Source organism: Urocitellus parryii, unplaced genomic scaffold, assembly GCF_045843805.1.
Source record: "Urocitellus parryii isolate mUroPar1 unplaced genomic scaffold, mUroPar1.hap1 Scaffold_49, whole genome shotgun sequence".
NCBI classification, from domain to species: Eukaryota; Metazoa; Chordata; class Mammalia; order Rodentia; family Sciuridae; genus Urocitellus; species Urocitellus parryii.
In genome coordinates this window covers 2,267,518-2,291,559 of record NW_027554054.1, presented here as the reverse complement: position 1 = coordinate 2,291,559, position 24,042 = coordinate 2,267,518, and the positions used below count along the sequence as shown (strand labels likewise).

At 34.6% G+C, this 24,042-nt stretch overlaps 1 pseudogene; it reads right to left on the bottom strand.

Moving 5' to 3' along the window:
* Positions 1-18,648: 18,648 nt before the first annotated feature.
* Positions 18,649-19,358, bottom strand: LOC144252651 (tropomyosin alpha-4 chain pseudogene; annotated as a pseudogene).
* Between the last annotated feature and the right edge of the window lie 4,684 nt (positions 19,359-24,042).

Below are 24,042 nucleotides of genomic sequence, written 5' to 3'. Positions count from 1 at the left end.
AATTTGCTAGCCTAAAATTGGAATGAGATTAGAAATTAGATTTCCTACCAACAGAAAAAAATAACACAAAATGGCAATATAAAATTTTCTTGTCATCCTCATTCACAGAGTTTTTTTTATTCACAATTTTAATGCAATAAAAGATGTGCATTTAAATGGCACCTTATTAGATAAATTCTAGAACCTAATTTGCATGTTTTAGTTTTATAATTTTCAAAATTTTAAGGGTAGCTTCATTGGTATTTTAAAGACTACAAGTAAGTATACTTAAACATACTATAAATAACAATACTTGATGATAATGTGACTGTTACTTTTTTTTTCTGTATTGGTTGACATGCTTCCTTTTTAAAGATATAAGCTACTACTTTTGGGAAGTTGTATTAAATCTCATGATTTATTATTTAATAATTTATTAATACCTTCACAAAATCTGCATAATAAAATGCTGTCTATCTAACTATGTTCATGGGGCGAGCACACCTGCCCTGGTCGCTGTGCCGAGGTAGATGAAGATCTTTTACATACCTCTTTGTTGGTTTGGCTTTTTTAGAGTATGTGCTTAATTTCAGTACCACAGATGGTAAAAGTGTCATTTACGAAGACTATAAATAGTTGCGCACAGATAGGTGAGCCCGACTTATAACACATCCAGCTAACAGCCTTTTCCACAGTTTGAGTAATGTGAATGATAAAAAATTTTTTAAAAAAGAAACTTCTAGGAAATGTTGACCAAGTATTTTCTTGATCATGATCTTATTCTACATGAGCTAGCATTTGCATTTATGCCTCTCCTGGAGACTGATCCTTTATAAATGCATAATGTTTTCTTATCATTTGAAATTCTCTAATTGTTACTAGAAATGTGTAGTAGAAATAATCTAGTGAAATTTGCTGAAACTCCTCAGGATATAAATGTATGAACTATTTCTCCTTAAGAAATTGGGGTATAAAGGAGGTAAACACCATCAAGTATATTTTGATGAAATTCTAGCATTTTTGTGGATTGGAAATCTCTGTGGAATTGGGTACCTCCAGCAATTTTATCCTCAGTCTTTCCTTATTTTATCTCCAAGCAAAAAACTATTTTGGTTTGACACTTTTGATTCAGTTAAAAGCTGAGATTTCTATTGTTTTTTTTAGATCAGGTTAGCTAAATCGCTTTTTTATCTGAACACAGTATGTTCCTGCATCAAAATATTATTATAAATTCATGCTTTCGTATTCCTCATTTTTTATACAATTAACTCATCAACTCAGAAATACATATACATCCTTTAATATTGAATATATATCTTTCCTGCATCTGTTCTTTTGGACAATGGAATCCTATTTCAAAATGCACCCATACCCAGTGTTTTGCACATCTCCTTTAATTTTTCTCCAGGGGGAACATTTTAGTCTGATGTACTCAAGCCTGTAATGGGATTTCTTTGTGAAATGGAGGGAGTTAAAACAAGAAAAACTTATTGATTTAATAATTTGATGGTCTCCTTTTTTACTCACCTTTATAATTTTTCTTATTATAGCACATCAGATTCATTAAAAGTTGTGATTCAAAGATATAGTTCTTTTCCCACATGTTACTGGAAACAATGTAAATTCAATATTTCATTGTACATTGTGGCATCAAGTGTGAAATAACCTTTATCTTTAAGGTGTTGTCATTAGTTAAACTTTGCTCAGTTATTCAAGCAATTTAAACAATTAAAATATATCCCAAAATATCCATAAAATTTGACAATGTATAACTAAAGCAATACCCAAATAGTGTTAATGCACTATTAGAACTTAAAAAAACTCTTGAATCATTTTAAGTTTCTCCAGTATGCTGATCACAGAATTATATTAAAACATTTTTAATTTTAAGAGCACTTTTTACGTCACTTGTGATGATAGATAAGCTTTTTCAAGTTTCTTAATATTGGCCATAAAGCAAGTGTCAATGAGCTTGAACTGCATACAAATGACTTTTTCTCTCTTTCTACAGGATATTTCAAATCTATGGGCGCTAGAGGGTGCTCTTGGAACTGATACTAACTAGGAGAAAACTAAACTTGTTCTTTTAAATCAATATTATCAAGATCCAAAAGTGTTTCGAATGAAATACTATATTTTTATTAGTTTTTGACATTGTGCTCCGTGGTTGTCTTTTGTATAACTTCCAAAATAAATCACAAAAACAGTAATTCAAGAGGAGAGCTCCACACTAAACAATTATTGGTTATTGAAATCAAGATTCTCCTCCTCCTCTACCCTTTTCAGTACTTTCCCTCTCTTTCTTCTGGAGACATAGATTGGTGATACATTGTTGTTAATGGTAAGGAAAACGGGCTTGTCAAGCAATTAATGTTTTCATTGCAATTTAAAGGCACGCAGCCACAAAAGGTTGTTTCTTAAAACAAATGTGTCTAGAGCCTGTGGTCCACCTTTCCCCTAGTGTTTGTGAGACACTGTGAGCATGTTTGTATGCTTGCACCTGAGTATACACCATGCTTACGTTGAAAAATATTGTTTTATATGAAAATTGAAGAATTCTCTCCCTTCCCCTGACCGCCTGTGGTTATTTATAAAGGCGTCAGTGGTAGTTGCCTTTCTTAGACCTTCCCTGCAGGCATGATCAGACTCAAGCAGGCAGCTATTTCCCTTTAATTTTCCACAGCAAGCCAGTAATGCTTATGATTATTGTGAAGTCAGGAAAAGTTTAGTTTCATCAAGTGACAGGTAGTGATACAATTAGTTACTTAAGCACTTCTCATAAAATGTTCCACTGTAGAACCTAGTTTGTCCCATGCAGCTAAATATTAGCATCTCATCTGAAACAAGAGTAAAGTGGCCTCCTGGAAAGCACAGCTGACAGCTCTCAACATGAGCAGAATGATCGCTCTCAATTGTAATCGATTCTGTAAGTACTGAACACAAACCCCCAGGCAATTCAAGAAAATAGGATGATGAAGGACTGAAAACTAATATGTTACACATCTTCATTGATTAGACATTGATTAACTATTGCTTTTCGGAATGACAAACAGCTAGTGGTAAAGTAACTGAGGCTTGTGATATTTTTACAACTTAGACAGAGATGACTTCTTTATTCAGCTGATTATGAGCTAATGCTTAACCAGGAGGAAGCAACAGTTTGAGAATCCAGACTGGTGTTTGCTTTTTTTTTTGTTCTTCTTCTTCTTTTTTTAATAAATCCTCTCTGGCAGACTTCCTAGGTTTCTGGCATGTTTCTATTAGAGACAGATTTAACTAAATTTAAAAATGATCAGCCAACTTCCAAAATACGGAACATGTACCTGTGGCATAACTACACTTAAAGGGAAGATCATTTTATGGACTTGGCATTTACAAGCATATTGATCAGTGTTTATTGAAATTTTAAGTTAATTCTCTCTCCTCTTCAGTGCCATATTGGCAATTATAGACAATTTTAGAATGAACTGAGTAGGAGTCTGTGTCTGTGGCTTATGTAAGCATACTGTTTTAGAAATATGTGAAATATGAATCGTGGGAGGAAGGAAATGTATAATTTAATATTTGGTTCATATATAGTGGAATATTATGCACAATATCAGATTCATGTAGTGAAATCTTACAGAAGTATACTAAAATTTCTTAAATCTATTTCAAAACATCTCTAATAATAAGCCCAATGTAAAAATTCTACGTTGGATTTTCAGGTAATTTTTTCTCTACTGCAATGAAAAAAAGAAAAAAAAAGACAGTTACTGAAGTAAAGTGGATTATTACTACATAAAACCAAATAACAATGAGACCAGCATCCTTTTCATTCTAGAGTATTCTATGCATTTTGAAGATTTGTGGGAAACATTATTTATAAGCAGAAATAATTAATTTGTTCTGGCATTCTTCGTAATAATAGTCATGAAGACTTTTGATGTTCCAGAAAGCTTAATAATTTGCTTCTCCATTGGAATTTGATTGTAAATTAGCACTAATTAATGTTCACTTAAGTGTTACAGATGTGTGATATATCTAGTTAGTTACCAAATGAGTAACTGTAGAAAATTTGTTCTGTGAGATTATATGAATTAAGATTAATGATTAGAGTGTCATTTTTAAAAATAAGAGAAATTTATTATCATTTCCAGTGTTGCAAGTCAATTTTAACATGTACATATTTTAGGGAAAAAGAAATTAGTAACCTTATCATTTAAATTAATACCGAGGTGCCTTCAATACCAGTCTTATTAGTTATTGAATTATTAGAGACATAATTGTAAAATTTCATTGTCTTTTGCCCTCTAATGCAATCGTAACTCTAGGTTAATAAATCAAATCTGTTCTTTATGAACATTGACAGCTTTAACATAATAAATATATTAATATACTTTTCCCCAAATAATTTTTGTTTGTCTCACCTAAGATACTGGGCCTTTTTGTATGTCAAGGCTTTTAGTTAAAGATCTGTTGTTCACTTTGGGATTTTAACTATGGGGCAGAGAGAAATATGTGAAAATCATTTCCAAATTTCAAATTTTGACTATTGAAAAGCTAGTCTTTGTTTAAGAAATCTGGCTGCACTCTAAAGGAAACACGTGTTATGCTTTAATAGAGGAAGAATATCTAGTGAAAATATACAGGTCTGCAACATTTATGAAAGAAACTAAGCATAACCTTGACTCACTGAATTGCCCTTAATTTAAAGTACATCAGTGGACACATGCTAATTATAAGTTGCATCCTTAATATTATTTTTGAGGGCTGATAAAAGTTTCCCCTTTGCTTTATATGGTGCTCAGAACTTAGAAAAGGGAGTGTTGATTGGCTAGTGAAGCATGAAGAAAGAACAAATGGAAAACTGTCCAACATCCATATATCCCAGGGGAGCTGAAACTCCAGAAAGAAGTCTAATTGTGTGCTGTTTCCTTGTCCGTCTGTGTGCAGGTGAGAGCGCCACTGCAGGGGTCGGTGTGTAAATTGAAAAAGCAGAAGCCTGGCGTGTTACAGAAGCAACAATGATGTGATATTTCCACTTCAGCTACCTTTTGGGGAAATAAAAGCACCTCCTTTGGTGTTGGCTCAGTGTGCGTGTGTGCGTGTGTGCGTGTGTGTGTGTGTGTGTGTGTGTGTGTGCATGTGCGCGTGCTCATACACGTGCATGTGCATTTCTGTGGAGCTGAGCATGCTCCACTTTCTTCAAGCATATTTAATATCTTTACATTTTTAAATAAAAATGTAGCTGTCAATATTAAACTGATTTGGATGGACAGCAATAAAATGCAAACCTCACTTCAAATTAGAATTTTCAGTGAGGATTTCTAATGGAAAGTATTTGCTGAATATAAGAAATGTCAAATTACTAATTACTTAGTTCAATTTGACTTTTGTGCCTTTGGTCCTAAGTGGCAAGCATACAGCAACTCTTGCACTTTTATAACAATTAATGACACTAAAACTATTTAAACTGCCAACAGATGTGAGTAAGAAGACATGAATTGAAACTTACTTAATTTACATACTATCCCTATTTTATATCAAATAAATGGTGTTTAATTTTTATGCTACAATTAAATATTACTGGTACAGTGCAATTTTCACAGAACTTCAAAGGGCAAAATATAACTGTTCAAAAGCTGGTCAATGTTAATGCTCCCTTTTCTCTTATCACAGCAGTATTTCTCTTTAGAAGATTCTTAGAGTATGAATTTCTATCTATATTATATCTGCAGTTATGCATCAGTGTTAATTGAATAGCTGCATTTCTGCTTTTTGTTTTTTTCTTTTTTATTGTCTATTCTGTTCATCTTTAATTTCCTAATGATCTATTCAGCATCCATATATTTTCTTCTTCCCTTCTTTCCATGAGGCTAATTCAGGTGTATAAAAGATTTTTTTATATGTTCAGCTCAATTTACTGTGTCTGCACTGATATCTTCTGATTATAGCATACAGAGAACTTAATTTGGCATTCCCAGTGCCATCATTTTTGGTTATTTTGATTTATTATATTATAAATATAATATATAAATAAAATATATTATATATTTTCAAATATAGAATTTTTAAAAATGTTTCCAGTTATAATCAGAAAGATTTTTGTTTTCTCTGTGGGTCAACAGAAGAATAGACTACTGCAGATGCATGTAGAGTAAAAAAATGAGAAAGCAAGTGATCCAATTATGTTTGTAATGATCAATTTCCCTATTAAGACTTTAAATATATTTATTCTTTTTTCAAAGCATGTAAAAAACCTGTTAATCTGTGAAAGAAAAATAAAAATTCTGATCAGTACTGAGGAAATTCACCTGGTACCTTGTGCTTACAGAGTAAGGAAATGTTTTTAGGTAACTAATCTAGCCATAAAACGAAACACAAAAGGATGTTATAGAAAAACAAAGTACAAAATACAAAACAAAATACAAAATACAATTAAAGACTTTCAAATCAATCCATATCTAAGCAAAGAATTGCATCAAAGATAAAAAGTTAAACTGGCTATTATTGTCCACTAGGAGTTTCTTTACCCCATAAGATTCTGCACGTGTCACTAGGAGTTCAGGCATGAGGAACTTCATTACTTTTCTCAGTGTTTTGAAGAAAACTGCGAACATCCCATTAATTTCAAATTAAATGTATTTTCCTTATACTTATTACTAGCTGTTTAAGATGGCATGTGTTTTGTCCTATTGCTACTTAGAGTTAATTGTAATTGGGTGAACAGAAATATTTTTATTCAACTGCCCAGTAAGCAAAAAGGAAAATGCAAATATGTCTTGTTTTATCATATGAAAGCAGGCATGAGGCAATTGAGTGACCCTAAGACTTAAGAAGAAACAGATTACTAGTGCTTTCTCCAGGGCTTTTACTTAATTTTTGCATTTTGTTCCCCCCTCACATCTGAGCAATTAAACTGTTGTTTAGAAACAACATAGAAAACTAGATCCAAATAAGCAAGGGTAGTTTTTGGACAAACCTCTGTTGTTTCACCATAGCTGTAGTTTTCTTTTCTCATGAGCTCTGTGAACTTTAAGGGATAGAAATATAAACAGAGCGTGTACTAGATAATAGAGGAAAAAAGAAAAGCTTAGGCATGGGGTAGGAGGCCTGGGCAGGGACAGGAAAGAAAGACTTTCACAAATCACAAGAAAAATGGCACTGGAATTGTTTCTAAAAAAAAGATAACGTGGAAAAGATGCAGTAGCAGCGATGGACTTAGCAAGTATATTTAGAGCAAGAATGATAGGAAGAAAGAAGTGGCCTAATTAGAAGAGAGGGAAAGAAAAAGAAAGGGAGGGGGACAGGGACACTGATAGATGGAGAGGGAGAAGGAGAGGCAGAAAAAGAGGGAGAGGGAGCAGGAGAAAGTGCCAAGGAAATGTCAGGGAAGAAAATAAAACAAAAATCAGAAAGAAAAGGACCTAGGGAAATTAGCAAAACACCACTTGAATCTAAGGATACATCTTTACTAGAGTCACAGTGCACCATGAGAACAGGATCTTTTGGATGATTTAAAAATCCAAGGAATGAATAATTTCCTTCCTGTTTTCTATCGTTATCATTAAGACATAAACAACAGAGAGTGTCACTTTGTTAATCTAGATTATTTTTTTTTTTCTTTTTGGTGGTTATATAAGGAATTGAAAGGTGTATACTATCTTCAGGAAATACATAAAAATGCCACAGACCTACTTGCATAAGATTTGTTTTGTGTATTTTGTCTGACCTGTATTTTGTACTCAATGAAAATTTGAGGTTTTTAGGCTCTAATAATTTCAAACACAATCACTTTTTATATAGGCAAGCATGTTAAATTACTCCAAAGGTTTTGAAAGAATTGTGGGGCATATATTTTCTTAGTTTGGGTTTTTTATTTTTTAAACTTAATTTTTAAATTTGTTTTAGTCAGTTACACATGACGATAGAATGCATTTATGCACTTTGATATATCATACATAGTTGGATATAACTTCTCATTTTTCTGAGTGTACATGTTGCAGAATTATATTGGTCGTGTAGTCACATATACACATACAGTAACAATGTCTGTTTATTTCTACTATCTTTCCTATCCCCACATTCCCTCCCCTCTTCTATCATTGCCCTCTACCTAATCTAAGGTAATGGTATTCTTCTCTAATACCCCCCCTCACCTTACTGTGAATTAGCATCCACATATTATAGAAAACATTTGGCTTTTAGTTTTGTGGGATTGGCTTGTTTCACATGATATTCTCCAACTCTATTCATTTACTGACAAATGCAACATATACATGTATAGGGTTGGTATGTAGCTTAGTGGTAGTGTATTTGTCTAGTATATGTGAGCTCTAGGTTCAATCTCTAGCACTGGAAAAAAATACACACACATACACATTACATACTACACAGGCTTAATGAAGTAAACTTTGTTGAATTCCACTTTCTTTATGAAAACTTTATTTAGATAATTATGCTCCCTATTTTGTTGGTTACATTTCTGCTAAGGAATCAGAGGTTGATTCTGGTCATAAATGTCTTCTTTCTTGACATACAGAAGTATTGGAAGACTGTTGTCGTTATTTCCTTCCTTCTTCCTTCTTTCTGGATGTACAAGGGACTCTAAAATGACTGGCATAGGTTTAGTTGGATTGATTGCCCATTGAATAGATTAAATAAATATCTATTGACAACTAAAAAATTATTTTAAAAAGTTAAGTGCTTATTATAGCTATTAAATATCATAGTAAAAAGTTGTCCATCCTGAGGCAACTTTTTAACTTACATCTATTTCTTTAATTTCTATTAGGGGCTGAAGCTACCATAGAAAAGTTAAGATACCTAACAAATGGTTAGCAGTTTTGTTTATGGACAGTCTGATATCTACCTTCTACAGATTGATTTTCCTTTACTTTGATTTTATGTAGACCCAAAACAGAGGAGGAAAATCTGAGAGACATCGTGTATATGACTCAGGCAATCACTGAGGATACCTTGTATTAAAATGTGTTTTCTGCTCCAATTCCACATGTCCTTACAAAGTTATTGTGTCCAATTTAAATTTTCTCTACTAATTTCCTCAAATAATTGTCTATATTCTTGGGAGATTTGGATTTACTGCATGATAATGTATATAGTTATCAGGTTCAAAATTTTTATTTCCATTCCCTTCATAATATGAAGTTAAAAAAATAGGTTGCTATTGTGATAGAAATATCTTAGTAGAAAAATGTATGAATATAATAAGCAAAGCAAATGGAATTTGAAATCATAAGACATATACTTTTATGGAATATTTTCACAGTTTCTAAAATTTCCTGAACTTCAGAAATTAGTCCTGAGAAAACTTATTGTGTTAGCAACTTATAGTTATGGCTTTCTTTGATTTTTGCAGTTTTAGCTAATAATTACTGAAATATAGGTAGTAACTTGTTTTATTTTACATTAGAAGAAATAAGTCATTGTAGTTTTGCATAATAAAAAGCAGAAAGTAACTAGCCAATAAATTAAGTGCACTATTTTGGCATTAAATGATTTTAAGTTATGTCAGATTCCTTTAAAATCAAGAATAGAATGATCTTCTGACAGAGGGAATTTATATTTGAAGGCATCCTATTGGAGATGAGTAGAAAGTGAGAGAGATTGATGGAAAAATATATTAGTGGAGTACTGTGATTCAAGGACAGATTATTATATTAATTCTAGGAGTCTAGACTGAGCTTTTGGGTAACTAGCAAATTGAAAAAAAATTAGTTAAAATATATAGTATATTTTCTTTATTTAGTTTAAGAAAAATAAAATGGAACTTTTCTTTCTTAAATAAGTTGAGGGAAATCTTGGGGGGAAAATAAAAAACCTTACCCATCCATCAATTAAGGGTTAAAATGAGGAAAAAAATTCTACTTTGAAATTTTCCCTGACATTCTATATGATCTTGGAGAAGACATTTAATCCTTTGCATGCTAGAATACACAGCATAGAATGAAGACAGCAGCGTCTACATTTGACAATTTTTTAAGGACAAAGTTGAGAAAAATAACCACTTTGTAAAATATGTTGTATGATAAAGTATCATAAAATAATAATTTTTATGTTTTAAGTGTCACTAAGGTATTTCAAAATAGAATTAAAACTCTTAAAGCATTAACACTATTATGATTGAATGCACTTTTTTAAAGTATTACACTCAGTATTTAAATGATGCTTCTAAATCTGATCATTTAAGTCATTTTAAAATTACATAGAAAGATCAAAAGCATTTCAATTTTGAAAAGAGGGAAGAAAAGAAGAAAAAAATGGGGAATAAGAACTAAAAGACAATAGTAATAAACATTTTAGAAATTCAAAATATTATTTGAAAGCTAAACTTAATAATGTAAAAAGTAACATGTGACATGAAAATAGATTGAGACCTTTAAATTTAAAATATAGTATGCCTGGCACGGTAGCACATGCTGTATTCCCAGTGGCTCAGGAAGCTGAGACAGGAGAATCTGGAATTCAAAGCCAGCCTCAGCAATGGCGAGGTGCTAAGCAACTCAGTGAGACCCTGACTCTAAATAAAATACAAAATAGGGATACGGGTGTGTCTCAGTGGTTGAGTGCACCTGAGTTCAATCCCTGGTACCTAAATAAATAAATAAACAAACAAATAAATAAACTATATTTTGACTATAAAGTCATTTAGACTATTTGAGCAAATGTATTCAGTATAGATTTACATTTAACTTTGTGTTTAATCCTTAAGTTGGATCCAAATTGTACTAAATCAGGATAGTATAGAATGCTAAAAACCTCAGAGTACCATTAATTTAAAAACAGAAAAATTGGAGAATGAGGTACTAGAATTCTACAGATTCTGCAGGAGGGCTTTCCCAGTATAATTCCCTTTGTGATCTGAGAGTCTTTTACCCAGATCCCTGAGCACTGGCCATTCAAGCTCCCCTTATACTCCACACTGATGGGAGGCTCAGTATCTCATAAGGCAGTGTTTGGGGCACAGTATTTCAAAACTATTTTGCATAGTTGGATAATGAATATCTACTATTGTCAATTTTGCCATATTCTAAAGCTCTTGGAAAGTTTCTTCACTCTATCTTTTTTTAAATAATAAGTTTAACTACATTTGAATGATTGTTATGTACTGTGAATACAGGGATTTGGAAGGCAGCATATTATGAACATGGATCTTAGCATGTAAAACCACATAGCTAATTAAGAGACAGATTAAGACCAATAATTACAATATAGCATACTAAGGGCAACAACTAGAGTCTGAACTTATTACAGAGCCATGCTAAAAGAGGATTCAGTCCACTTAATAACCTGAGAGATTTCATTGAGCAATTGAAACCTATGATGAGTAATGAGAAGAAAGGGACTGTAGGTCAGAAAAAAAATGCATATACAGAGTCACTGAGTGCAAATAAGCTGTGTGTGGAAAACTACAAGAGAAGTCAAATAAAGTTTTCTCCTTTATTTTTGTGATAGGTTTTTGAAAACAGCTTTATTGTGGTATTTTTTATATACGAAAATAAACATATTTAATGTGTATCATGTGATGAGTTTGAACTGAGCACCTCAATCAAGGCAATAAATATCACATCCCAAATTGTCCACGTGCTATACCTTCTTGTGCTCATATGTGGCAAGAATATTTAATATAAGATCTACCCCCTTAAAAATTTAAGTGCATTACCCAGTATTAACTTACAGTGTCATGTTGTACAGCAGATCTGTAGACCTTATTCATCTTACATAACTGAAACTGTATATCCATTGAATAGCACCTCCCCATTCCCTCTACCCCCCAACCCCAGCAACCACCATTCTATTCTCTGCTTCTATAAGTCACATTTGTGGATTCTTGTGGTATTCTCCTGTGACTAAATTATTTCACTTAGAATATTCTTATCCAAGTTCACCCATGATTTTTGCATCTAAATGTAATCCATCCCTGTTTGTTGAACTCCTCATTGAATGAGTGACTATTGTAAATGAGTGTTGAGTGCCATTTCCATGTCCCAGTTGCTATTCTAAGTACTGAGCACAGACCAATGAATTAATCTTCTCTTATTAGGCTCACATTCTAGTGGGGGCAATAAGCAGAGTAAATAAATGAGATTTGGAATGTAAAAAAATAAATGTTAGGGAATGTAATGAGAGATAGCAGTGTGAGGGAAAGAAAAGGTGTTAGAATTTTAGATATGATGGCCAGGTATGGATACCATGTAAAGGAAACAGTATAGTGCTAATTGACTTTTTTGGGGGTTGATCATTCCTGGATAAGTCTTGAGGGCAAAACCTCCCTGGATTGTTCAAGAAGCAAGTCAGGGTTAGTGTAGATGAAGTGATATAAAAAAGGAGATTAGGATGGGATCAGAGGAAAAAGAATGACTTTATACATCACTGCAAAAGATGTGAGCTCTTACCATGGGGAGAAGTTAAGTAGAGGATTGACATAATGTGACTTACATTAAAACAGGATTATTTTGGATGTTCTTTTGAAAATAAACAAAAGTTGACCAAGAGCCAAAAGAAGGACCAGGTTCGCTGGGGATAGGAAGAGGAGTTTGAGATTTCGGTGGCTTGGATTGGGATGTAACAGTGCAAGTAGTAAAGATCAGCTATCTTTTCTATATTTTCAAGGAAAAATAGGAAGCATCAGCTGAAGGATAGAATGCACAATGTGAGAGAAGTCATGGATGACTTAAGAGTTTCTAAATGGAGAAGTCTTCTAAATGGAGAAGACTACAATAGAAGCAAGGCAAGCAGGAGCTATCAGCAGTTTCTAAGTTTGAGAGATCAAGTGAATATTCAGGAAAAGCATGTTGACACATGAGTCTAGAGTTCTGGCAAGAAATATGAGCCAGAAAGATAAATAGCTTTGGGAGTCAGCAGCATATAGTTGATGCTATTAAAAAATCATAAAACTAGATAAATGATCAAGAGAATGAATGAAGATATAAATAAAAAGAAATCTCATGACTGATCTCTGGGGCACTTCAGCATTTAGAAGTTAGAGAAGAGGTGAAACTGGCCAAGAAGTCTAGGAAAGACTGGACATAGAGAGCAGTGGAAATGTGGTGAAATGGTTTCCTGAAAGCCCCAAGAATAATGGGGTCAAAATGGACAGGGTACCCAAAAGATGCAAGTGCTGCCACTAGACCAAGATGAGAAGTGATGATTGTCATCAGAGTTAACAACAGGAAAGTCATTGTTGGTTCCTATGGTTTGAATGTTTGTGTCCCCTAGTAATTGTTAGGATGGCATTCTAACTCCCAAGACGGTGGTATTAAGAAGTTGAGCTTTATAGAAGTCACTAGTCACCACAGCAGAGCCCACATAATGATACACTATAAACCTTAGGGAGCTAGCTCAACCCTCTCCATTATGTGACAATACAGCAGGAAGGCACTTTTTCATAAAGCAGAAAGTAGGCCCTTAGCAGACATTGAATCCGCTGTGATGCTGATCTTGGATTTCTCAGCCTGTAGAACTGTAAGAATTGAATTTCCATTCTTTATAAGATACACAGCCTATGATATTTTGTCACAGCAGCTCTATGGACTAAGAAAGTGATCTTGGTAAGAGGAGGTTGGTAGAGTGACTGGAAGGAAGACACCTAGTTACAATGAGTTACAGAGATAATGGAAGAAGAAAACTGGGAGCAATGGGTTTAAATAGGGTTTTACTTTTTCCTTGTGAGATTTGGTATAAAAGAAAGGAGAGAGATGAGGATGTTAATGAGAGGAAAATGAGCCCATATTTTTAAGATAGGAGAAATTTATGTAAATAAAAATGATTCAATTAAAAAGAAAGAAAGAAAAAACACTCAGGAGGGAGAAGGGGAAATTACTTGTGCAACATTCTTGAGTAGGCAACAGGGGACAGGCTAAAGTAAACATATACGTTGAGGGGTTGGCCAAGTTAGAAATAAATTCTTCATCTTTTCTCAAATTCATATGTGTCTTGAGAGGAAAGTATCATATTTCTCTTTTGTTCTGGACTATTCTTTCAAGGATGTTTGCACAGCAAGTTAAATAGGTTTTCTTACTGTTCAGTATAATAAAGATAATGTCTCCCTATGGGTACAGGTCAAGAGAAGTTGTTCACATCCCATTATAAAAATTCAGGTTCCCTAAACTCAAAATTCCTTTTCTGTAATGCAACCCATTGCATATACAGATGTTGCTTATTCTCAATACAAAGCCTTGTGGAAATCAGGGCCAAGGGAACTATATTAGTCAGGGTATAAAAAAAACCAGAATTGATAGATTTATTTATTTATTATAACAAATTGGTTCACACAATGATGGAGGCCGAATAGTACAAGATCTGCAGTTGACAAGTTAGAGACCTAAGAAAGTTGATGGTGTAGTTGTAGTTCCAGATTGAAGATAGTAAATTGGGAAAAAAGAGAATTCTTTTTGACTCAGACTTTTATTCTATTCAGGCATTCAACAGATTGGGCAAGACTCACCTACATTGGGGAGGGCAATCTGCTTTCATCAGTCTGCAATTGAAATTACCATATTTATCAGAAAACCAGAAACACCCAAAAATAATTTTAGACAAACATGTGGGACCCCGATGGCCTGATTAGGATGACACATCACAAGAAAATGTATGTATAGTAGGTGCTTTATTTTCTTTTTTAAATAAAATGTGTTATTTTTAGTTATAGATGATAGTAGAATGTATTTTGACATATATACATGGGGTATAAGTTCCCATTTTTGTGATTGTATACGATGTGGAGTTATACTGGTCATGTAATCATTATGAACATAGAAATGTTATGTCCAATTTATTCTACTCTCTCTTTTATTCCCATTCCCCTTCTCACCACTCCCTCCCCCCCCCATCCAATCTGGTGAACCTCCATTCCTGCCCCTGCCTCCTGATGCTATTGTGAGTTAGTATCTGCATATCAGAGAGAACATTAGGCCTTTGGTTTTTGGGGGGATTGGCTTATTTCACTTAGCATGATAGTCTCCAGTTCCATTTATTTACTAGCAAATGCTATCATTTCATCCTTCTTTATGGCTAAGAAATATAACATTCTGTATGTGTGCTATGTTTTTTCTTTATCCATTTATCTATTGAAAGGCACCTAGATTGGTTCCGAAGTTAGCTATTGTGAGTTGAGCTGCTAACAACATTGATGTGACCACATTGCTATAGTATGCTGATTTTAACTCTTTTGCATAAATGTGGATGAGTGGGAAAACTGGGTCATATAGTGGTTCCATTCCAAGTTTTCTAAGGAATCTCCATACTGCTTTCCAGAGTGTTTTCACCAATTTGAGGTCCTACCAGCAATGTATGAATGAGGTACTGAAATTTCTAAGAGTACTAAACTGTGCTTTGTATAAAAACAAAGACTCTCATGGCTTTTGGTAAGCTAACATTTCAGGCTCAAAGTAAAATAAATAATTGAACTTAAATATATTAAAATTAAAACAATCAATTTAATAAAAAATAATAAAATAATTATAATAAATAAATAAACTTCATAATTCTTGACAGGTAACATCTAGGATCTGGGCAATTTTCTATGTTAACAGAAGGGTAAGTAGGATTAGTGATCATAGATGTGAATAGTTGTGATAACTCCAGTTATCTCAATTCAATTGGAGGCAAATTTATTAAAACATAGCAAGGATGGAAGAAAACCTATTGATGACTGGAAAGGACAAAACTATCTAAAACTCTTATTAAAGAGAGTGAGAATGTGAACAAACAAGAATTTGTACAAATATTGTGATCTTTTGTGGTACTAAAGAATATGTGTTCATGAATTTAAAGTGATACTGGATATGTGATTGAGACTAGCTCAGTGGTAGCCTTGTTAAGATTCAATCATAGATGTAGGTGTAGAGGGTGGAAGTTCAGTGGAGAAAGCTGGCAAGAGTCAAAGGAGCTAAGGACCTAGTAAGAGTGATTGTAATGATTGAGCTGTGAAATGTAAACTGGCTAAATAGGGTAGTGAAGGCATCACTTGGGGGTCAGTGAAGGGTGGTAGAATCAATGGATTGTAGACCTCACTCTCAGGGTAATAGAAGAATTTGGGCTGTAATCTAGAGGAAATGAGCCGGAAAGATTATTCTGGTTATCTATCATACAAGCTATTCTTCCTGGCATGTGTCATCTAAAGTTTGCTATTTTTTCACATCTTGATTTTTTGAGTGTCTTGCTCAAAACAATATGGTAATATTTAATCTATTTTCTAAATATAAGAATGATATTGAAAAGATAAATGAAGTCAGTTGTGTGATTTTTTTTTAGAAAAGTCAGGTTGGTTTCTAATTACATTCTTTGTATCATGTTCATATTGCTTTTCAAATGTCCCTAAAACATCTCTTTTATCAAGTTCCTGGTTATTGATATTAGTTTCCTTGAACTAGTATTTAGAAAATGTTTTTGATGTGCCTCTCATAAAGTAAATATTTTCATGAATTTGAATACTAATATTATTGATATTAGTTTCCTTGAACTAGTATTTAGAAAATGTTTTTGATGTGCCTTTCATAAAGTAAATGTTTTCATGAATTTGAATACTAATATTATTGATATTAGTTTCCTTGAACTAGTATTTAGAAAATGTTTTTGATGTGCCTGTCATAAAGTAAATATTTTCATGAATTTGAATACTAATATTATTGATATTAGTTTCCTTGAACTAGTATTTAGAAAATGTTTTTGATGTGCCTCTCATAAAGTAAATATTTTCATGAATTTGTATACTAACGTTTTAACTATATGTTATCGTATGCATCTAGAATATCCCCCAAAGGAAAGATTGATCCCCAATGCAGAAGTGTTCAGAGGTGGGGCCTTTGAAAAAGTTATTAGATCATGAGGCCTCTAACCTCACAAAAGGCTTAACCCATTGATGAAATTATAATTTGGCATTATTGGAAATTGACAATGTAAACTGCAGGAAGTGGGGCCTGGTTGGAGGAAGTAAGCCAGAAGACACATGTCCTAGAAGGACATCTTTTTTGTTTGTTTGTTTTTTTAAGGTAACATTTATTTGTTTGTTTGTTTGTTTTTCTCATGCAATGCTAAAGATCAAACCCAGTGCTTCACACATGCTAGGCAAGAGCTTCCAGGCTTCTCTGAGGTAAGCAGCACTGATACACCCTTTTGCCTTGATGTTTTGCCTTACCTCAAACTCAGAGCAATGATACCAAGAGACTGTGGACTGAAATTTCTGATATTGTGAGACAAAATAAATCATTCCTTCACTGAGTTGATTTTATCAGGTATTTTGTCACAGCAATGAAAAGCTAACACAATATGTAAATTATGGCCTGTATTAAAATATAAACATAATAAAATATATGATATCTAATTATAAAACTTTGCCAATTATAGAAATAGAAAAAGAATGAGGAAAAGGTGAATGTAATATTAATTATTTTCTCTTTTGAAAATAATTTTCAAAATTTCCCATTAGTAGAAAACTTTCTCATTAGATTTTAATAATTATATTTTAGTCAATTTTTTTCATTTATGTAAAAATTTATTTCCCCAAAATGTAGAAAAAGTGATACTATTACATATGATACAGTCACAAGAATCTAAAGAAAAGTGTGGATTTTATTCAGCTGCACAATTTGCTAGTGTATCTCCTGGGTAGTGTGATGCTTAATAAAGAGGAGTGAGGGGCAGGGGATTTGGATAAGCTGGAAGCAGGGTGAATTTAGTCAGAATTGTAAACTCAAGTTGGTCCCCACACTGTTGGGGAAATGTGGAATGTTTCAGCTCTGAGATGTTGACCGAGAAAGCAAAAATACAACAAAGCCAAAATGTGCAACCCCTGCCTAAAAGTTCTCCATATCCAGTTTCATCAGGAGTTTCTTGGTCTTTTATTAACTTGGTCCCAAAGAAGGAATTCAAATCTTGGATAATTTGCTATTCCCTGATGGATGGAGATGACATCAGGCCAATTACTTTTCTATATCTACTTTGCTGCCAGAGATACCCCTTCTGCCCAACATGTTTGTTGACAGAAAAAAAAACAACAACTCTTCTGTGTAATTTATGGATGGCTAGCAGTCTTTTTGATATGGCTGACCCTAATAGGACTGTACTGCACAGTATTCCTGCTCAGGTATGGCCCCAAGAGGCGACAAGCTTGGGTCATTATTAGAATAAGTAAGACACTTGCTCATCAGAGGACAACTTTAGAATGAAAGAAAAATGTAGAACATAGCATCAAGGATTATTCAAGCAATACTGGGTAAATATTGTGACTATTTCCCAAGCACTGTCAAGCTGACTGCTCCAAGGATATGTATTCTGCACAGTGGAGTGTGGAGAAGGGTGGGACGACTAGGTTTATCTATGGTTCATGGTTTCCCACGCTGGCTCTTTTTTTTTTTTTTTTTTTGCTCTGGATGGGAAATCCCCACCCATTTTATTGTGATGGCCCCTAGCCTCCTGTAACTTGGCCAACAGTGACCCAGAACCGTTACACCCGTTAGCATCTTAAATTAACCCATGACTAATCGGAGCCTATCTTGAAAGTGTGGGGTTGACTATATTCCCAGGAACCAAAAGCCCTCCATCTGAAGGGAGTATGCTCAGTATGAAACGCCCTGCCTACCTTAGTAATAAATGCAACTTAAGGATAAAAGTAGAGCTGAGAAAGCTGGTGCCATTTGGAAATTTAAAAAAAAGGGGGGGGGGTGAGGAATTAGATTTAACTGGTGCCCAAAGCTTCTTTGATACAAAATATTTGGTCACATAATCATAATTTGCTTGAAATCCCAGCAAAGCGAAGATGCAATAACAAAAGAAACTTCTTACAAAAGAAGAGAAAGACTTGGAGCTCTAGGTTTTCTGTTGGAACAAGACTCTTCCGGTTCTGGTTATATACAGTTAAGTTCATTTAGTGTCTGATCCAGTGTCTGATGTAGGCCCATGTTCTCTTCTTTGGCCTGGGCAAGTTTTTCTTCCGGGTCGTCGATCGTCTTTTCCAGTTTGGCCACTGTTCTCTCTGCAAATTCAGCGCGGGTCTCGGCCTCCTTCAGCTTGTCAGACAGAAGTTTAATTTCTTCTTCATATTTATCCTCCTTTTCAGATGCAGCCTCGAGCGATTTCAGATTGTTAGTGACATTCTTGAGTTCTTCTTCCAGGTCCCCACATTTTAGTTCAGACACCTCCGCACACTCCTCTGCCCTCTCCAGCTCTCCCTCCAGGATGACCAGCTTCCGAGCCACCTCCTCGAAATTGCGGTCGGCCTCCTCGGCGATGTGCTTGGCCTCTTTGTGCTGCATCTCCTGAATCTCCATCTTCTCCTCGTCCTTCATGGCGCGGTTTTCTATCATCTTCATTCCCCTCTCGCTCTCATCCACAGCCTTTTCTGCCTCCTCCAACTTCTGCAGGGCGGTGGCCAGCCGTTCCTGGGCCCTGTCCAGCTTCTCCTCCACCAGCTGGATGCGTCGGTTGAGAGCTGCCACATCACCTTCGGCTTTTTCGTGCCGCTCGCGCTCGCCGTCCAGCTCCTGCTGCAGGCCCTGAGCACGGTCCTCCGCCTCATCCGCCTGCTGCGGCAGGGCCTGGATCTTGCGTTTCACCGCCTCCAGGGAGTTGAGGCCAGCCACGGCGCGGAGGCGCAGGGGCGCACGGGGGGGATCAGCTGGGCTCCGCTTGGCTCCTGAGAGAGCTACAGCAGCCGCGCCGGCCCCGCAGCCTTTGCCTGCGCCGGGCCGCCCCCGCCTCTCCCAGCCCCCAGGCCCCGATGCAGTCCAGGAGATGAGGTCACCGGGGCCATCCGCCGACATCAGCACCGCTGGGGGAGAGCCTGATGTCGGCACCGCTGGCCGCAGCTGCAGGAAAGTGCCCCTTTTCGGGACTTATTTGGAGAAAGCACCCTTTAGGCAATATCAATACTATTAATGAACATGACTATATTAGACCTCATGGAAGTATTATTGATTTTAACTCATAAGTGTCTGATAAAAAATAAAGAAGAATCAAGATCTTGGCACTATCAGTTTCTAACTATTTAGTTATACTTATATTAAGACAATTGCCTGCCGTTTGTGGACTACTTTGTAAAAATCTTTTAAGATTTCTTCCTCATTTTTGGTGTGTGTTTTATTAAAACTAGACAATGTGATCTGTGGAGATACTTAACTAGTGTGCTTAACTTACAACAGTTCAAACTGGAGCAAGGTCACCTGTCTTATTGAACTCCCACAGTTTCATCAAGTTATCTCAAGAAGCTATACAGCACATATGAGGTCTTGCATTTGGGCTCAAAAAGGAATTTCATGCCAATTTGTACATTAAATATTAGTATAACTTTATATATTTATTATTTATAAGTGAGAATTTAAAGAGAAATTGTAGTATTTAACTTCCAACCCTAGTGAATTATCTCATTTCCCCTCAACTTTAATGTCTATTATCTTATTCAGTCCAATTCATGGGAAAATCAAGGTTTCTTTTTCATTGTTCTAGTTTCCAATCTATCATAGGAACTAACATGTATTCTGTGTTTATTAATATTTGGTGAATGAATAAATTGATAGTGTCCCCTGATTTAATATCAGGAAACTATTTGCAGTATTTGGCTATATTTTTGTCTTCTACGATTTCTCACAGCAGTTATAAAATTATATCTTCTTATCATCTTTCTAAAATAGAATAGGTCTAGATCCAATCCCATACTGAAATTTTCCATATTGGAAAATATATGATCATCCCTTATTTCAAATGGTCTTTTCCTATCTGCAATGGCTGGCTACCCTTCTGTTGTTTTCTGTTTGTTCTAAAATATTTTCCTTGTAAAGTTTTTATAGCAATGTATATTCAGGGCACATATGAAATAATTTGATAAATATCTGTTTACCTATCATGATTCCAAGGATCAAGTTTAGATACTTTTTTCCTTAATAACTTCCCACATCCTCATCCCCAACTTGAAGGATCTCTAGAGCTCTCTGAGAAATGGGCAACCATGCAATGACAACTTTCTTTCTGGCACTACTTTTCCATCCCAGAAAAGGAATTTAGTTTACATAGAGCACATCTTCTGAAATTCCTCAAGGCCCTGGAGTAATTTCATTCCTTGGTACATGTCTCCCATGGTACTCATTTGGTAAAGATGTAAAGTATTCCTTGGAATTATTTCTTCACTCATGTTACTGTACTTCTCACCTCCATTTCCTTCAATACTTAGAAATATCTATAGTCCACCATTAATTAAAAGAATTTGTCTTAGATAATTTTGAAAACTGTTACTCAGTTAAAAAAAATTAGTAGAGGGAATAGGAAATAAAAAACAGAGGATGTGTTTAGTTGATTCTAGCGTTTCCCTCTTCATCATGCTATTGCATTCCCCCCCCTAGTTTTTCTCCTGTTATGAAAGTGATTCTTAGGCTAAGGATACAGCTCAGTTGGTAGAGTGCTTGCCTCACATGTACAAGGCCCTGGATTCAATCCTCAGCACCACACACACAAAAAAAGATTCTTACCTTCTTCACTGTTACTTTGCCATCACTGTACAGACCCATAGAGAAGTGTTGGTTCTGTCATGTATGTTACTGTGCCACACCCTCAATGACAAGTATGAACTTTCTTTCAGCATGCATAGCACATGTGTAGCAGTATATTTCATTTACACGTTCATTATGTTTAGAGGAAAAAAATAAATTTCCCATTGCCTTGTCAGAATGTGAGTCAACAGTTGAAGTTGCTTCCTGCTGAAATGGCTAGTTTAGGAGCACTGGGGCCCAAGGTCTACTCAGCTGCCCCTGGAACTACAAGTGATCAGCATCCCTGATACACCTGTAACATCCACTTGGAAGGACAGTGGGGATTTCTACTTTGAGAGACTGTCCAGACCACTTTTATCATATTTCATGTAATTGTTTATTTTCCTCAGGCAATATCTAAAGTCCAAAACTCTACATTTTTAATATTAAGATATGACATCTTAATATTGAAGAATCAATAAAATAAGAATTTAGGACTAGTAATAAAACTCTTGTTGGGTTAAAAAGATAAAAATACATATTCTTGAAATGAGAAAATAACTGCAAAAATATTTAACTTACATATAATAAGAGTTTTCCTTTTAGTGTATAGTTTTATGAGACTTGATGAACACATAGAGCCATGTAAGCATCACCACAATCAAAAGGTAAAACAATTTCATCAATTATAAGAAATGCCCAAGAATGCCTCTGTAGCCTACTCCATTATCATCCCTGGGCCATAAGTCATTACTGGTTTATTTACTATAGGTTATCATTTTGCATATTTTAGAACTTCATATAGATGAATTTCTGCATTTTGCATTGTTTCAAGTCTGACTTCCTCCACTAAACATAAGACATTTTAGATTCCATATTGCTGCATGTTTCAGAACTTTGTTTCTTCCTCTTTGCAGGGGAGTAGTGTTCCATTGTATGAATGTATCTAATCTAATAGTTGAAACACATTTGAGATGTTTGAGTAATTAAATTTGTTGTAATGATTTCTATACAGTGTTCTGAGTGAACAGAGTTTCAGATAAATGCAAAACATACACTGTTACCTAATTAACAATAATTTATGTACATCCATGAATATTCCATATTCTATTACAAATTCATTCTGGACTGTCACAATAGCACAGAAATCTTACTATGATCTTCTAAAAAGTTAACTTTCCAACTCTTCAGGCTTCTCGATTTCTCCAGACTAAATTTAATGTGAAGACCTTTGCTTCATTCTCCATTTAAAAAATAGAAGCCAACCAATGCAAAATCTGCCATCTCTCCCCATAGTCCCAAACCTTACTTTTGCATCCCTTTACTCCTGGTTTTGTCCTGTTAGAATAGAAACATTTCTTGTATCTGTCTCCTCAAAGAGGTTATTGCTAAGCTGTTTTTATTTATTCATTGTTTATTTACACCCATCTACTTACAATTCATTTCCACCCTCAGTGCCCATGGAGACTACTTTCCCGTAAGTTACAAATGACCTTCATGATGCTAAATTCAATTAAGTTTTGTTCTGTCATTATCTTACTCTAATCTCTTGCATATTTGTCAGCATTTACTGCTTCCTTTTGTTTCATTTTAAAGCTATTGATTGCTGTGGCTAGAATATTTAATGCAATCAAATTTAATTATTTCAAGTCATTTGGAGAAGTGTTATAAAGCAGTTTTGTTTTGTTTTGTTTTGGTACTGAGGTGCTTTAGCTCCAAGAAGCATTTACAATCCATTTATTTTTAATTTTTTTTTTTGAGGCAGGTCTCTGTAGTTGTGACTCTGGCCCTGTGATCCCAGTCTCAGCCTCCTGAGTTGCTGGAAATACAGGCTGTGTCACTGCACCCAGCAGTGCAGCCTTTTTTATTCTCTGTTTTACTCTATTATTATATTCTCCCCCCAAATATTTAGTTTTCAAAACTTTCAGACATACAGATAAGTTTCAAAAATAGTGAAAAGAATGCTCATATGTCATGTTGTTTTTTCAATAGTTAAAAATGGCATTTGATTTCTCTCTATACATGTCTCTAAAGTTTATTTATCTACTTTTCTATAAACAAAAACAAAATATTTTTTGTATTATGTGTGTGGATATCCAACTCTTCCATTTCCATTTGTTAAAAAACCCTTTCTTCATTGAATTAATTACCTTATTAAGTTTGCTGAAAATCAATTGATAATATTAATGTGAGTATATTTCTAGATGATATATTTATTCCATCATCCTATGTGTCTCTTAATGCTCACACCAGTCTTTATTACCATAGTTTAGCAATGTATGTTAATTTCAATTCACACACTGTAAATTTTCCAAACTTCCTCCTTTTAAAATTCAACTTTCTATTTTAATGCAGTTTTACATCTACACAAGTATTGAGAACATGGCAGAGGTTCCCATATAATCCATATTCAGGTTTCCTCATTATGAGCATCTGGTACATTGTCACAATTAGCACTACACTGTTAATACATTATCATTAAATGCTATCCATACATCATTCATATTCCTTAGATTTCCCTTAATGCTATTTTTTCTGGGTACAGATTTTATCCAGCAAACAACAGAACATTTAGTAGGCATGTCATCTCAGACTCCTCTTG